Source organism: Lissotriton helveticus, chromosome 8 (genome assembly GCF_964261635.1).
Source record: "Lissotriton helveticus chromosome 8, aLisHel1.1, whole genome shotgun sequence".
In the NCBI taxonomy this organism is placed as follows: Eukaryota; Metazoa; Chordata; class Amphibia; order Caudata; family Salamandridae; genus Lissotriton; species Lissotriton helveticus.
In genome coordinates this window covers 600,494,711-600,510,741 of record NC_136069.1, presented here as the reverse complement: position 1 = coordinate 600,510,741, position 16,031 = coordinate 600,494,711, and the positions used below count along the sequence as shown (strand labels likewise).

At 41.4% G+C, this 16,031-nt stretch overlaps 1 protein-coding gene across 2 annotated transcripts in view; it reads right to left on the bottom strand.

Annotated features, from left to right (window-relative positions):
• KLF5 (KLF transcription factor 5) overlaps nt 1-16,031 on the bottom strand; it is a 33,871-nt gene that overhangs the window by 2,575 nt on the left and 15,265 nt on the right. The gene's annotated exons all lie outside the window — the stretch shown is intronic.

Genomic DNA, 16,031 nt, shown 5'->3' with positions numbered 1-16,031 from the left:
ACCCATAATCTAGACAGTGTTTAAAATCACGATGCATTCAGGCACTAACTGTACAAATTCTGCCTCCTCCTCCATCATGATCCCACCTACACCACTTTTACCCTCCCTACTTGTCAATTAGACACCTAAGGCTCGCTAGTCAACAAATCATCACTCTATTGTGGTGCTTCTTGTGTTTTTTTGGGAGGGGGGCACCACCCAACGCACAAGACTCCTTCCTCGTTCCTTCTAACCTTGCCCTCCCACCTGATCCATCTTTTATATTTTTTATTTTTAGAGTTTCATATAGCGGGAACTGGACCCGAAGATATTGGGTATCAGAGCACTTTACATGAGCATTTATTCTGCAAGCCGCCACGCTTCGCTCAACATTTTAAGGTAACATTAAAGTGGCAGAAAATCATACACAAATAAGCAATATAACACTTGGTAAACTTGCTAATTACCAATGTGTCTTGCCTTATCAAGACACAAGTAGCATCCTAACCATCCGACACCTATCAAGAGACAACAATGTGGATGATCACTGTTGTGCATTTTGCCAGAACAGGCTCCATCTACTGCGGGTGGCTGATGCAACCATTTTTTTTTTTACAGTGCTCAAGAACACAATTCCAACAGATTTTTATTTCCAAAATTACCTGGAGAGATAGTGTTGAACTGGCTCTCAAATCCTTCAAATGTAAGACGCTCAGAGCACCCATTGCAGCGCTCAGGTTTTTTAGGTTATTTTTTAGTAACAAACACATGTACAATATACTATGCAACCACTGGACAATATTAAGTTGAACACATCCTTTTCTGTAAAGAACTTAACACAATCTGCACAGAATTAGCGGAGGAATAAAATGCTTCATTACAGTGATTTTGCACTCTTACACGATTTGTGGCTTTCAGGTGGAAAACTGACATTAACTGCATTAAAAAACCGCCTCTATATAATGCCTTAAGATTTGGAGAAGAGAAGGTATACTTGTGGGACAAATGAAAGAAAAACTGAAAGATATGATGTAGTGGGATGCTAGTAGTAGTGTAGACCCAGCTGGGAAGCAAAAAAAGCAGTGAAAATGAGAAACCCCCACCTAAATTACGATTCAAATGAAGAGATTACAGATAAGGATTTTTGGGTGGGTTTGGGGGGGAGGGGCAAGATAGAGTGAGAGGGTGGGGGATGGTACGGCGCCCTGAACAGCAGCAGAGTTGGTGCAGTTCTAATGTTGATGGGCGGTTTGTTCATCTAGATATTGGGAGCATAGACAGGAGGCCAGGCTTCTGGTTGTTGTCTTCTTAAACTTAGTTGCCTGCAATCTAGCGGTGTCATGGTTCCTGGTGTCGTGCTGTTTGCTGATGCCCATAGTGCTGTTTGCTGATGCCCATAGCATCTTAACCCCTTCCATGCTCATGACGAGCTCAGTTCGTCATGGCATGTACCTCTCAGGTGCTCATGAGCAGAGCTAGTCATGACCACACCCGTTTTCGTTGCTGTCCAGCACAGCAGGGGAAACTCTTAAGCAGCTATGTGGTTAAAAGATGATCGCGACCTTTTTGTTGTTCTGTCATTGCCAGAGTGAAGTGCTGAACTTCTCAATGCCCTTAGAGAGCCGTGCCACAGTTTGTAGAATGCTTGGGAGACCATGGCCTCAATCCAGAAGTGAAAGATTCAGAGCTTGCAGTTCTGTTCTTGAGATCAGCATCTGAAAGAAAAGGATGACACTTTCTTCAGGAAGCGGAGATGGGGCCATGCTCTGGAGGTTATCTGGCAATGTGTTCTTTGAATGTCAAGTCTCTGTCAAGGGTGAATCCAAGCAATACTGCATTGTCTTTCAGCTGGTGAATTCATGTCTGCCACTCAGACTTGAATCTGTGGTTGTCTGCAGCCATTAGTGAACAGGAATTCAGTCTGATGGACTGAATTTTAGCTAGGTACCTCAGATCCGCTTCCGAATTCGTTTGAGGCAGGTTTTGATTGATTGAGCATCACTGGTCGAGAAGATGTCACGGTAAACCTGGTAACTGTTGGTATACTGATTGGCCACGAGGTCAGTGAAAAGGGATTATGATGTCAGTGAGATGGGATCATAGGGTTTTTAAAAAGAGGGGCAAGAGGATGGGGGAGCGGATAGAACCTATGCTTCACAGGAGATGAGGAGTGTCTGGGATCTTGCATTTCCAATCTGTACTAACCATTGCCGGACTGTGCAGGAAAGGTCATTGCAGGTTTCCAGGGTGTGAGGCAGCATGTGGTTGTTGAGTCTGTGCGAGCCTACAAAGGAGTCAAGCAGGATCAGGGGCAGGGAGGAGGAAGAGGGTTCTGGTACGGTCTATCAAATCATCTCCTTGTTGGTACTTCCATGCACTGCACTAGTCATTTAGAACTAATCATTATTTCGCATCCGATGGGGTTGTCAGACAGGCTGGATTGCTGGCCACAATTCACAAAGGCCAGGACATAATCCAGCAAATCAGAGCAGATTTATTGGAAGAAAAAAAGATGGCTTCAATGTATAGGTGTGAGCAGCAGCACATGAACTCCCCAAATACAGAATCCACCCTACCCACAGCACCTGCATCTCGGACCTGAGGGGGACCAAAAATAAAGAGATTTCATCTAGCTATTTAAAGCTTCTTCGCCTGGTCACTTAGCCCATGTGCCCCAGAGACCCAAATAACAGTGTGCATTCCAAACGTGACCGCTTTAATAAAAGTAATGGATCATCATCCTGCAAATGGCAAGCACTATTAGAATCTCCACCCACAGCACAGTCCATTGCAAGTTTCTGAAAGCACCAATCGTATTTATGGAGCTGAAACCCATAACGGGCAGTGAAATGCACACGTCCATTTGCCTTCCTATTAACAGACTGGTTAAATTGAAAAACTCTCTTCACTGTACCTATTTTAGCTCAGGCATTCAAGATGTGAGATCTGGTTAGGAGTGCCTTGTTAGCCAAAGAGCAGATTCATATTTACATTGAGGCAATAAACAAAGATACTATTTACGCTAACAGAATCATTTATTCGCTAGATCTCATGAAAACATCTCACCTTTTCAATAAGTGTCCAAATACTGGATAAGTTATGTGACGTGACGTGACATAATTAAGTGAAATTTTTCCATGAAAAGTAGTGAATACAGGATTTTCTTGGACTAAATTCTTTACTTACTTCAGGTGCATAATCCAAATACACATGAAATGTAGAACTACACCAATACAGCACATTTAAGCAAGTATTAGTATCTCTCACAGAGGCATGTTACAAGGACTTTATGCAGGTAAACAACTAACAGCCATGATGGCTCCTCTGTGTAATGTTACCTTACTGTTCAATTTTAACCTTTACATCATGATTTTGATTAAACAGCTTTAAAAAACAAATACACATGACAATGCAATGACAAACCCTGTGTGCATATATGCAGAGTGTAATATGTTTTCTATTTATCACCTTTGTTGAGGGAAGGGGAGAGGGATATCATGAACCCAGTCAAGGCTTTGCCCTTGTGACTCATGGTCCCACTCCACCCAACTACAATGCCAGACAAAATAGATCACAGGCTAAACATCTGCATATATAGTGTATATTACTTGTTTGAGTGTTTTAGTGCACAATAATGAAGTAGCGCAACAACCCATATTTAACAAGAAACCGTAAAATAAGGAAAGGAGTTCACAGATGCCCGTGATCTAGGGTTTTAAACATCATAATAATGGCCCCCAAACCGCTCTGCACAGCTTTAACATTGTTTTTGGCCATTAAGATAATTGATGCAGCAATGGAGGACTAAAATATTCAAGACAGTCATCTAAAGTACACAACAAGAAAAGGCAAATTAAGCCACACTTTCACTGGCAGTTTAAACTTGAGCCATTCCACCTAGAAACACTTTTCAGTGAAGTCTTCAAATAATGCGGCAAGTGTGACAATTTCATAATTGTTTGATAAATACTGCAGCCACAGAATATCATAATTCCAATGGCCCCAGCACCATTGCTCTGTTGCATTATCTACAATACATTCACGAAAGGTAAAGAAAACCTAACCTTTTCAATTCCAATATAAGTCCATTATTAGCCACACGTTAAAGAAAACATCTTCAACGACGTCCGCCTTCTACAGACAAAATGCATGTTTTTTTTCTTTAGCACCACTATAGGTGAGCTTTTTAAAATTCTACAGTTGTCACTATAAAATGAAGTGCTGTTCCTTTTATACAGCAGTCTACCAAACAACGTAGCCTAGTATTTCACTTACTATTTTCAGTCAACATTTCAGTTTGAACATAAAAAAAATTCCCTTTCAAGCAAAGTACCCCAACATAAACATGTAAAAAAACTTTAGATATTGGGTAACGTGCAATATCATTTTATGGTTTTTGAGGACCCATACAAAATACTGGGCCATCGGTTTATGTCACCAGATGTCCTTGATGGCAATTAAGCACCATAACACACAATTACCCAGTATGAAAATCATATATATATATATATATATATATATATATATATATACACACACACACACATATATATATATATATATATATATATACACACACACACACATATATGCATGTGTTATAAAAGTAACACAGAGAAAAGGAATGTTGAGTGGGGCCGTTCAGGTTACCATACTGCTTGAGCTTCTACAAGCTTACAAAATACAAAGCTACTCAAACTCCTGTCCATGATGCACGTTTAGTAGTAGGGAACTCAATTCTGAAATATAGTAGCTACAAAAAAGAAACTGGTCTGAGATTCCAAAACGCAGAAAACGTGTTGCTTATCTCTAGAATTAATTTTTTTTGTTTCTTATCTATAATAAACGCCTAGCGTCTTCTGTTTCCTACATGATCTATGACTGGAAAAGCATTTCTTTACGGTAACGGCGGAGTATTCCTCCCACTTCAAGTTAGGGGAATACTGGATTTGTTTAAAAAAAAAAAAGTCATCACTCTGCAAGCAGAGGAAGGTGGTGCCAAATTTAAGCAAATTAGACTCCTGGCCTTAATTCGCCAGCCAGAAAAAAACAGGTTATGCTATGCTTCTGGGAAACAAAACACGGTCCTGTAAATTGCACTTCAACGAGGCAAGATTTCACAAGCTCTGCCGTCAATTTACTGAAATCCTTTTCCACGATCACAAACTTTTTTTTATACTCAAATGCAAGATAAGTTACTGGCAGGGGAGGTTGACAGAGCATTAGAGTGCACAATTCTGGGTTCCAATTCGTCTATCTGAAACGTCCTTATGCATGCTAGTCAATGAAGCCAGGTGTCTTTTGGCCTCAAGCTAAATTGGCATTTTTTTTTTAATTTTATATATTAAATTGAGAGGTAATTCGTCCTGGACTTCCATATAGGACTGCCAGGTTAGCATGAATAAGGCATGCAACGGACGCTTTCAAAAAGCATAAAGTGTTGAACAATGGCTGGCATCAAAGAGAAAACATTCGCGTACATTCGTACCAGTATCTATCTGCTAAACCCTTGCTCGCTTCAGTGTACCATGCCTGGTGCTGGTTAATAAAATAGGCCTCGGGTGTGCAGTAGGGTGATCACACCTCCCTACAGGTCATTAGGACACAGTTTGCATTTCTGGACTTTTGTGTGGCTGTCTTATGAATTCTAGATGTTATCTTGTCTAACTCCCTCTGAACTAATTCGACTAAGACTTGAAATCAAAGATTTGTAAGTTAACACTCCAGGACTGGAGTTTGTGTCTGAAGTGAACTGGAATGAGGTGGTCATCATAATGTGTGTAGGAAAGGGCTAGCATGCACAATAAAACTATCTACTTAGAAGCACGCTCAATGGCAAAAAAAGAGCACGTGCCTAATGCTGGATGAGAATCCTTCCGAGCAGGTTCAAAGAATATCAAAGCATATCCTCTTTGGCTGTAACTGCAAATGTAGCCAAGATATGTATTTGGAATGACAGCACTATCAGAATACACACATTTATGTTGTTTGCACGTTCATAAAGTACCAACAAGGCCAGGGCATTAGAGCGCTTTATGTGAGCATCAGACTACATTACTCAGTCACTTCTTTGTTCAATGTATTTATTAGACACTGAAGATGAAGTGATATTCCCAGAATCACAGGACGCTGAGCTGGTGCCGGACAGACTCGAACCTGGTTGCCCAGTTCCAAAGTTTGCAGCTCTAGCCGCCTCGCCATATCTCCTTCTCCAGGCAACGAGGCCCTTTAGTTTTATATGAATGTTAGCGTGGATGTGGCTGAAAAACCAAAAAGCTACTCATGTGACCCAAATCAATGATGGCACAAGTTAAGGTCTGCATACATTTTGCATTCCCAGCTTGGAAATATCATCTCCTTAGATTGACCTATATTGTTATTTTACTCCACAGTGCATAGTGACTATCATACGATCGTAGTGCGCATTTGGCGATGGGCGCATCGCGACAAAAAAATGGCTACGGAAGCCTGAGCCGAAATTGAGCTTTGGCTCATAATCTAGCTCTAAAGCAACGCAACCTCGACCCCCCCCCCCCCCATCATCATCACAAAAAGGAACTGATCCCCAAGACTAACATCAAACTTGACGGGATAGCGTGCATACGATCTACTTTTGCAAAAACATGTTGACGTCTTTTTTGGAAGTGACAGTGGACTATACAAGGATTGCAAACATCCGGTTTAAAAACCTCGAACCAATGTACATTTCAGAGGCTCGCGCCCTTAATTAGAGGTGTTAGCGGCGACAGGTTATAAATAATTCAGGCCCAAGGTGGAAACAGTACCGAGGTACTCGGATGCTAATGTGAGCCGAACACAGATGCTGACGGCAGATAAGGGCCGGGCACATTTAGGTCTGCCCGTTCGTTTCTGCACCTCTCGCAACTCCCGAGCCTCCCGCTCTGCTCGGTCCCGGGCTTTTTTAAACCCAGACATTCCTTGCAGGTTTCCTATCTTTCAGCAAAGACAGGGTTCTGGTCCACTGGGAAACAAGCAGCAACACGCTCGCTGACACGCATCTCTGTCAGCGGCCAAGAAGACCGCAGAGAACCGGCAGAGGCCCACTCGATTAATGACGGGCAGATAAAGAGACCGAATGCGAGGGGACCCGAACAAAAGCCACCAGGAACCACCCCCCTCCATCTATCACTGAACGCCATCGGGAAAACAACCCGGAGAAGTCAACCTCCCGGGTCAACAGTGCTCTTATCGGCAATCAGATGTCCTGGGGGCGACATGGAATCCTCTCAGCGGCAGATAAACAACAAGGTTGAAAAGGGTCTGCAGTTTGAAAAGATTTTACTGCCTTTCCACATCTCTTAATCAGTCATTGATTCGACCCGCCCAAAAAGACAATATAGTAGTTAGGACGGGGAAAACGTTTACAATTATCCGGTTTATATACCTGTATAAAGGCATCCAAAAACATAATGACAGACGCTTGGCCCTTAACTATCATACACGCTTAGCCCTTGACTATCATGTAGCATCGCAACAACCACCAAATGCGCCGTTTCTCCCCACTGATACTCGTCGAATAGAAGGTTCCACAAAGTAGGCCGCCATTTGCAACATCCCGTGCTGTGCGCGAGCACGTCTAGAGGCCCCCTGCGCACTAATCCTACATCTAGGCCCTGCGGAGTCCACAATGACGTTATGTTTGCATTAATTATTTGTAAGCCTCCTTTTGCCGAGCAATAGTGGTGTGAGCTCCGGGTCTGTTTTGCCTGCTTATAGAAATCATCAACCTTTAAGCGTGCACCAAACACCATATCGCGTGACAGCTGAAAGCCAGTATCACCTTTCCCTGTGAAGTGATGAAAGAGAATACAAACCTCTCCTTTACCCATGTATCAAAGGAAAGAAAAGGGAAACAACAGTCCAAAGAATCAAAAAGGCAGCCAAAAATAGGACTAGCAAAAGCGGGAACATATATATTTCTATTATCTTTCTGAGCCGGAAGACTTTCTGGCTAAGGAATATTTTTCTTCTAGACGGACTGTGATATAAACAAGATTTAACAATGTAATGTGATGAGATTCGTATTTTAGGTCTAAGAACGCCTACAGGAATTCCAGTGACACTACGCCACTTTCATGTAGTAAATATGTGGTTTGCCACAAACCTAAAGTCAAAGTCCACTTCTTCATAATGCATTCAATAATGCAATGCAACCTGTTAAGCAGGGCCAACTTTCGCAGAGGACGGAAATGAGACACAATGAAGCAGGGTTTTTCCTAGGATCACCTTTTGTCCAAGCAAGGTATGCCACGCTCGGAGCTATAGTCTCTAGGACACAAAACTCTATTTTATCAGTAAACCTAGTTTTATGGTCTTCTATCCTCATTGCAGTACGTGGAGAGGATCATTTTGTTCCAGAGGAGGTAGGTGTTTGACTTGGAGAGGAAATAGCAGCCAACCGTTACCAGTTCTTCACCCTGCTACAGGAATGAGGCTATCACCTAAGGGACCACATTGCAATTTTAAAATCAAAAGCTATTCTGAAGACCCAAGTGAGAAGAAATGCTGCTAGCCCGCAAAATGAACCCTTCGTATCCTTTTGGGGGTATATTTGATAGCTTTAAGGATCAGGGCAGCCTGCCATAAGGTGAAGGAAGGCATAAAAAGGCAAGTAGTTTTCCCTAGCTGAAGGACTATTTTGTATCCGCTGCAGTCCCTTGCTGCCTAAAAGAGGAAACTGTAGTGTCACCTTGGAAGGCCACACAGTCTAGTATTTCCCAACACCCAGGATGGAATGGGAAACAGTAGATGCCTGGCAAGACAATAGTGTGCCACCTCTTCCTTCGCTAACAAGATCGAATAAGAAATGCAAATTGATTTGCCATTAGTATTATAAATTAATATGTATTAGAAAGGGTGCCCTAGTAACGGTCAGACTGATTCAAGGACATGTGAAGCCAATTTAGGTTGAGCAAAGCCAAGTCACCAATTGCTTCCTAAAGGCTGTCCAATTGCTCTGTAACCTGAGGGTTAGAAGACCATTCCAAAGTTTGGGAACTATGCAGGAAAATAAGCAGGCACAGAACTAGAACTAGAATAAACTATGTAGGAAGGAACATAAAAAGTGAAAAATAAGCATTAGAAGGATGTCTAGGAAAGAAGGTGTGAGTGAAGGAATAACATTTGCAGTTATATGGCGAGATGGTAAAAGCTTGAACTGAAAACTATGCGCTTCAGGACAGTGATCTGTGCAATGATAATGTGGCGATAATGTGGCAGTGTATGGTAAGAACGTGTGCTACGCTAATATTTCAGAATAAGCTATGCAGCCCCATCCAGGAAGAAAGATGCCATACGTCCATGAAAAAAGCCAGAGTATAAAGCATATCCCTAGGCGCCACAAATATTTAAAAGGACGGTGACCTATGTCAGCCTTCATTACAACCTAAATATTTTAAACACATTCAATCGATGTACATCTTTTTTACCCCAGAGGCAGCAGACATATTGCAGGATATTTTACAGTTGATACCTAGCTGACATTTTGCCACAAATTAACAGAGATCATAATGCTATTGCTCCTAGACCAGGTAATATATGATGGTTGTAGTATCTTACTCTAAAAATCATCCTGCAAGCTCATAGCATTAGCAGAGCTCTCTGGCTAACATCTACAAACTGCAAACCATTGTGTAGTCTGTAAAACCAATGGCCATGGCCATGTCCTCAGGTTAATCTCCTTTGTGTGTCCAAATATTACATATTTGTGTACCATGGCAAGCCTTATGGGTAATAACCTTTAAATATGGCCAAATGGAAAGTAATGGTCAGAGAAAACCCAACGTTTTTCCAACGGAACCATAAGGTCAGCAAGTTTGATGCACTTTTGCGCTGTAAAGCAAAGACTTCTCCATTTGTGGCCTTGAAACTGATCATGGTCATCTACAGATTCATAGAGTTAGTGTGCAACGATCCCGCCACAAGTACTCTGGGACATTTGAATGTTATATCAAAAGTGACATGGAGGGGCGGATATTGTTTATACATTTATTAATTAATCTGGGCATAATCACAATCACTGAGCAAAACTGGAACCTAAACTGGAAGAAAAAAAAGTCATGAACAGTTGACTGAGTGACGCAATCCAGGAATAAAATGAAATTTAATAAATGGTGCTTTTACTGCTTGGGTCCTGCCAAGTTACCAGCACTTCACTCCTCGTCACAGGATGGGCATAGCCAAGTCAAATGTGCATATTGTTTTTAGAACTATATCCCTGACACTTCATTGCATGACACCAAAATACTGGGCACTTCACTGAGGAAAATTAGTACTATAGCAATGTGTCCATTTTATTTAATTTTAAGTGTTGCTCTAGGGGGGTCATACAAAAACAAATAAGTTCTACTGTTAACGTTGTACGAGGAGTTGTAACCCTTTCTTCTGCGCTGAAAAAAGCCCCAGAACTTAAGTGACAGAAACACGTCCAGGTGAACCCTCAAAGGTTGACCCTTGTGTAAACTTTGACCGGTTTCTACTCTAACGGTGGCAATGCCTGGAGACAAGGTATTGCTCTGTAATTACTGTCCATGGGTCGTCTTTATGCCTGATTTGGACAACGATGGAAACTCTCAAAGCACCCTGCACTGTAGCTTACAGGGAAAGAAACCCGTCCTTCAACATGTCTTCACACAGCAGTTAGGATTTTGAAGCCAGTTACAGATATTTTTTAACCAATAAGGCTATTCGCAAGACAGAATAGAATGCTGCTAAAATAGCTCTGTTGGTTCACAGCCTAGAGCACAGATCCGTAGGCAACTTACAGTCACAGGTAGGATTTACTGCGGGTCCAGAGAGCCTTTTATTGTTTTCAAGTTGTTACACTGAGTACCAATGATTTGGGTTAGTATGAACACCTGCTATGGACAGCAGCTGGAAGCTACAAGACTGTGTTAAGTACCGCCAACTATAAAGGGGCTATAATTATCAGAAACATCCATGTGAAGAGAGAGCAGAGGAACGCCACCTGCAGCATTAAGCTACGCTGCACCTGTAAATATATAAACGGATATAAAGATAGGATATCTAGACAGGATGCGTGTGGGTAAATTACTAGTAAAAAAGCAACTGATTATGAAACAGGTTTAAAGAAAAGGTTTGCATGTAAAAGTACAGTCACACCCTCAAGCTGGTTTCATTTTCCAGAGGAGAGTGTAGACATCACTATGCCAGGCTTTGGGTATGCACCATCAATTTTAAGAAAGATAAAGTTATTGAGATAGCGAGCATCTGGGAGTCTAACATACGAGCTGCATGTGTGGCTTTTATTTGCCCAGCTCTGCAGTGCCTGACTTTGGGTCTTGCCTCTTTCAAACAATTTTTTTTTGTAGCCTTAGAGCCCTCCATAGCGGGCTCTACTGGCCATAAAAGGCATACGCCAGTGTTAAAGGCCTGAGCCAAAGGCGAGGGTCTTTAACAAGGAAGTAGGACTTTAATGACCGGTCGAGCCCGCTACGGAGGGCTCCAAGGCTATTCGAACATTCTGCTCCTAGAGGGCAGAATGTTCTAATATGTAAAACAAAGGCATCACGGAGCCCATGGGGGTTGAAATCCCTTCGCGCTCCGTGAGGCCTTTGTTCACAGCAACAGCTGTGGACAAACATTGGAATGTTGATGCTCTAGGCTTCTACCAGCTATAAGAAGCCCTGCTCAACATTCCAAAGCTCTAATATACATTGCTATGCCATAACCGACAACTTTATGATACCACTCAACGCGTAGCTGAACACATTCTATTTAACCCATTTGAGTTGTCAACATCCACCCTGCACTGCTGGTCTATAAAATACTTTTGCTGGTGGTCCCAACATGTAGCTAAGGAAAGATAAAAGCTTGAGCAATATATCATAGGTATTCAGGAGCTAATTATGCCTGCACAGATGGTCCGGGGCACCCTTAACTCCGGGAGGGGGTGGTGGTGGGGAAATAGGTAAGAAATCTCAATTATCACAATACATACCCCAAACCCTGCTAGAATTGATGAGAACTACTGAAAGCATCAACTTAAAAAAAAAAATCTTTTTTGCGCAAGGTCGATAAAGGATTAGGGCAGAGACATTAAATATATCAAATATCACCAAGAAACAGCCTCCCTGAAATTGAGATCCAAGATCTAGGAAGTGTCAATGCATACGAACTTGGCTGGACCATGGTTAGGTAGCTAGTCATGTAAAATCATACTGTATGAAATCAAGCATAGGAAATCCTTTGGTTTTTTTCAAGTAAGATCATCGGAAACAGGAAATTGCTATACATTTTAAATAAAGGAAAGCACAATGAATTCCCCGCCCTCTTTCCATGCATAAATGCAGGTTATTAGAATAACAGAATAAGTATGTCAATTTAATGTGGGTGGGGTAGGCATGGCCTTTAAAAGCATCATGCTGGCAGGGCATTCGAAGTGCCAATATCGATGCTTCACACCAGATGCAGCCAGGGCTCTCTGCATGCAAGTATCAAAGGGAGCTGTGAGACACAAAGAAAAAATGGCTCCGCTAAGTATTTCCGCTAACCAACATCCAGTGACAAAGTAGAGGCCAGTAAAGTACAAGAAAAATTGTTAGTTTCACCACAGTTTTGTTAATGGTGATGCCGGATTGGTAGCTATGCTTAATGGCTTGATTACATCAATTTGAATACTTCTATTTTTTTGCTTAACTATGATTTTAGCATCAGTCTTTTAAAAACAAAAATTTAATAGAGAAAGCTCCTCTGTGTGTAAACATCCGGTGTCTTCATTTTCAAAATTTGTATTTCAAAAAGTGTAACAGTCCGTATTGTGGGTCAAATAGCATGTGATGTCACGTGTATCACCCCCATAATATAGGTGAAAGGGTAGCACTAGGTAGGTGAACCCATGTATTGGTTGGCTGTCTTTCCATTTAAGTTAAACTACTTGGGCAAGTGAAGGGAGCGGGAGGGAGAAAATGCCCACGTAACAAAATAGATGAATCTGCATAGTAATAAACCATGGCGCCAGGGTGGCTAGAAAAGATATGGGGTAGGTTTCGGGAACTAACATGTAATGATCAAAGCAAAAGCCGGTTGGTGGTTTTATAGAAGTGATTGCAAGTTAACTGCCACCATTAAAGCCTTTAGCAAACAGCAGTGACCTATGCTATGTGGCGATTAGCCAGGGCACTCAGAATACATTTAAACTGTTTTTGTGGCAGTCCACCCAGCAGGTTGAAAGCCCCCCTTCTTCCAAAATCGATTATTTGAACCCACTGATACAAAATCCACACCAGTAATTCATCTCAAAAGGAGCTCACAAACATTTTATCCTATGTTCCCTTCATATTTTCCCTGAAAACAAGTTCTCACAAGTAACAATGATCAATATCAATTGTTTCACCTATCCACCTTTTTGATCAGTCCTCTGAAACTTCGAGTCTTCAGTACACAAGAAAAATAAATAAGTTCCTTAAAAATATGTGCTGTCAAGTACCAATAAAAAACAATTGCCTCGTTTTTTCTTCTTTTAGAACCTACTTTGTTTTCCTTACTATTCCCAGCGGATTTTCACGGGTTTCTTTCAGAAAGGCAGAGAAATTCATTGAAAAGTATGAGAAGACCATACTAAGAGTCTTATTGACCAGTCTTCAAGGATTTTTGTAAGAGTTGCTCTATAGGAATCACACTGTAGAACTTCATAGTAGCCAATGGGAAATTACTAAGTGACTAGTAAGAACAGTGCCATATAGGGAAGATTGTGCAAAAATGATTTTTGCACTTTTCTATACGAAGCCCAAAGGACAGAACACCGTCTGTTAATACCAAGTACCCACAACCCCACCAACAACGAATAAGACCGTCTAAAATGATCAGCTCCAGGGATAATTTGCATATCACCTTTCCCATCTTGGTTGACACTGATTAAGCCCTGGAGCTCGAGATGCATGGCCTAGACAAACAAGCCTGTGGGGTTATTCATGTGGAGACAACACTTTTGCTATATCCAGCCATCAGTAACAACATCTCCCCTTGTACGTTTGCTCAGAGTAGAAAACCAATTAAACTCACTCAAAAGCTCTTTAGGGAGGCGAAATACACTAAATAAACACACTGAAAAGTCTAGGGATTTTCCAGCACAAAGAAAATCCATGCATGTCTGTTTTGACTTCTTGGTGGAGACAAACTTTACCTGGGGCACTATTTCTTTTCAAATGACAGGCTGAGGGTCATCGCAAACAGGTGCTTTAATGGCATTTTCCAAAAAACCCAAGATTAGCAAGAAAATGCAGCTTCAGAGCCCGCCATTAAAGAGCGGGTTCAACCAGACAGACGAGTCTGCAATCCTCGCCTAAAGGCAGAGAATCAGATATTAGAAGCTTGCTTAAAATTGCATGTATTGTATCTTTCATTACATGGAGCCTTCCTTTTGTATACCGCTTCATCCACCCTATTCTACTTTAAAGATTATAAATGTTTGTGTTTCCCTGGGTACAAAGCCTAGAGCAACACAACCCTGCGGTTTGGGTGAATTCCCCTCTACAGATTCCCAAAATAACTCAGATATCCAAATAAGATTTACAAAAAAAAGCTGAAACACTCCTGGAGCAAACATTGCCACACAGATTGGAACAGCCTTCAAGAAGTGCTACAGTTTCTATAAATAAATCAGTTATTTTCTACATAAGTACAGCTTGACTATGCATGCCCGTGAACTGAAGGTGGATAGCTTGTTGGATTCCCACAGTTTCTCATTGCACCTATTAACAGGAGTTACAGTTTGTCCATGCACAGTACACTAGAAACAAAATACTTACAAGACAGCGCTTCAAGAGGCAGATCAGGACTTTGGGCGCCTGGATTTACCAGGGTATTCCAAATGTTTATAAATAACTGAATTTTCGACAATTTGAGACTCCCAGCAAAGAAACCAAACATACATCTTTTCTGCCAGGACGGTGTAAAGATCCTGTTTTTATTTATATGAATTTGGGGCCACAATCTGCTACTAAGTATGCTGTAAAAGGCTTGAGCCTGAATAAGGCAAAGCTACACAAAGATTCAATATTGAATTTATAGACTACCCTACCGCTCAAACTGGGCACAACTCTTTATAGTGGGAAATCAGACTGGGAGGGTGACAAGAAAAAAAACATCACAGATTAGGGCTACTCTGTAGTTGCTGCTAAATTGGAACCCTTGGATTTAGGATTCATAAACTGTAGTCCACGTTTCCTCAGTAGAAATGACAATATCCTTGTATCGATGTCCTTTTTTGAAAAAGTTGTCAAAGTCTGGAAACTAGATAATCCACAATATTAATGGAAAATGCTATATAAAAACAGACATTGGCAACGATTACATCATTTCATTTCCTGGCAGAGTACAGGCTGTTCCTCACAGAAGGAAGCTTTTGTGAGCTATGTAGACCCTATCCTCATGAGTGAAGAAACATGATTTAATACCATCATGTGCAACACATACAACTCGCGCCACAGAACCCTAGTGCAGTTCTTTAGTAATATTTGTGTCTTCAGAATGTACAGAGAGAGAATGAGGAAAGAGAAAGAAACAGATCGTCACGAGTGGAGTTAAATTTAGACAGCTAGAGGGAGCTTATTTTGTTGATGTGTATAAATAGATTGCGAGCAAGGGAGGATTTGAATTATCTGCACTAAAATAAGAAAATATCTGTCTGGATTCAAAAGTATGTGAATCTCGGTCAGCAAGACAGCGTTTCAGCTATCTGCAGAACTGTCTGGACAGCATCCACGATCTTCACCTAGCACGCCCTTCCCTCACACTAATATTTGGGATTATAGGGGTATTTTATTTTTTTACAGTAAGGGGTTGTTAGAGAGGGTTACAACAAATGTTGTGTTCTAATATACACTGTAATGTGAACATTCCGAGTGAGGCGGTTTGTTACCAACTTCGAAATGCTTGCCAGAGTTGTGTGCTTTGAAAAATAAAGCATCTGAATTGTTTCATCTATACATCTCGCTACTTTCTATATCGTAACATATTTTGGGGACTAGCTTTGAGCGTGGCTACTTTCTACATCGTAACAAACAAGTTAT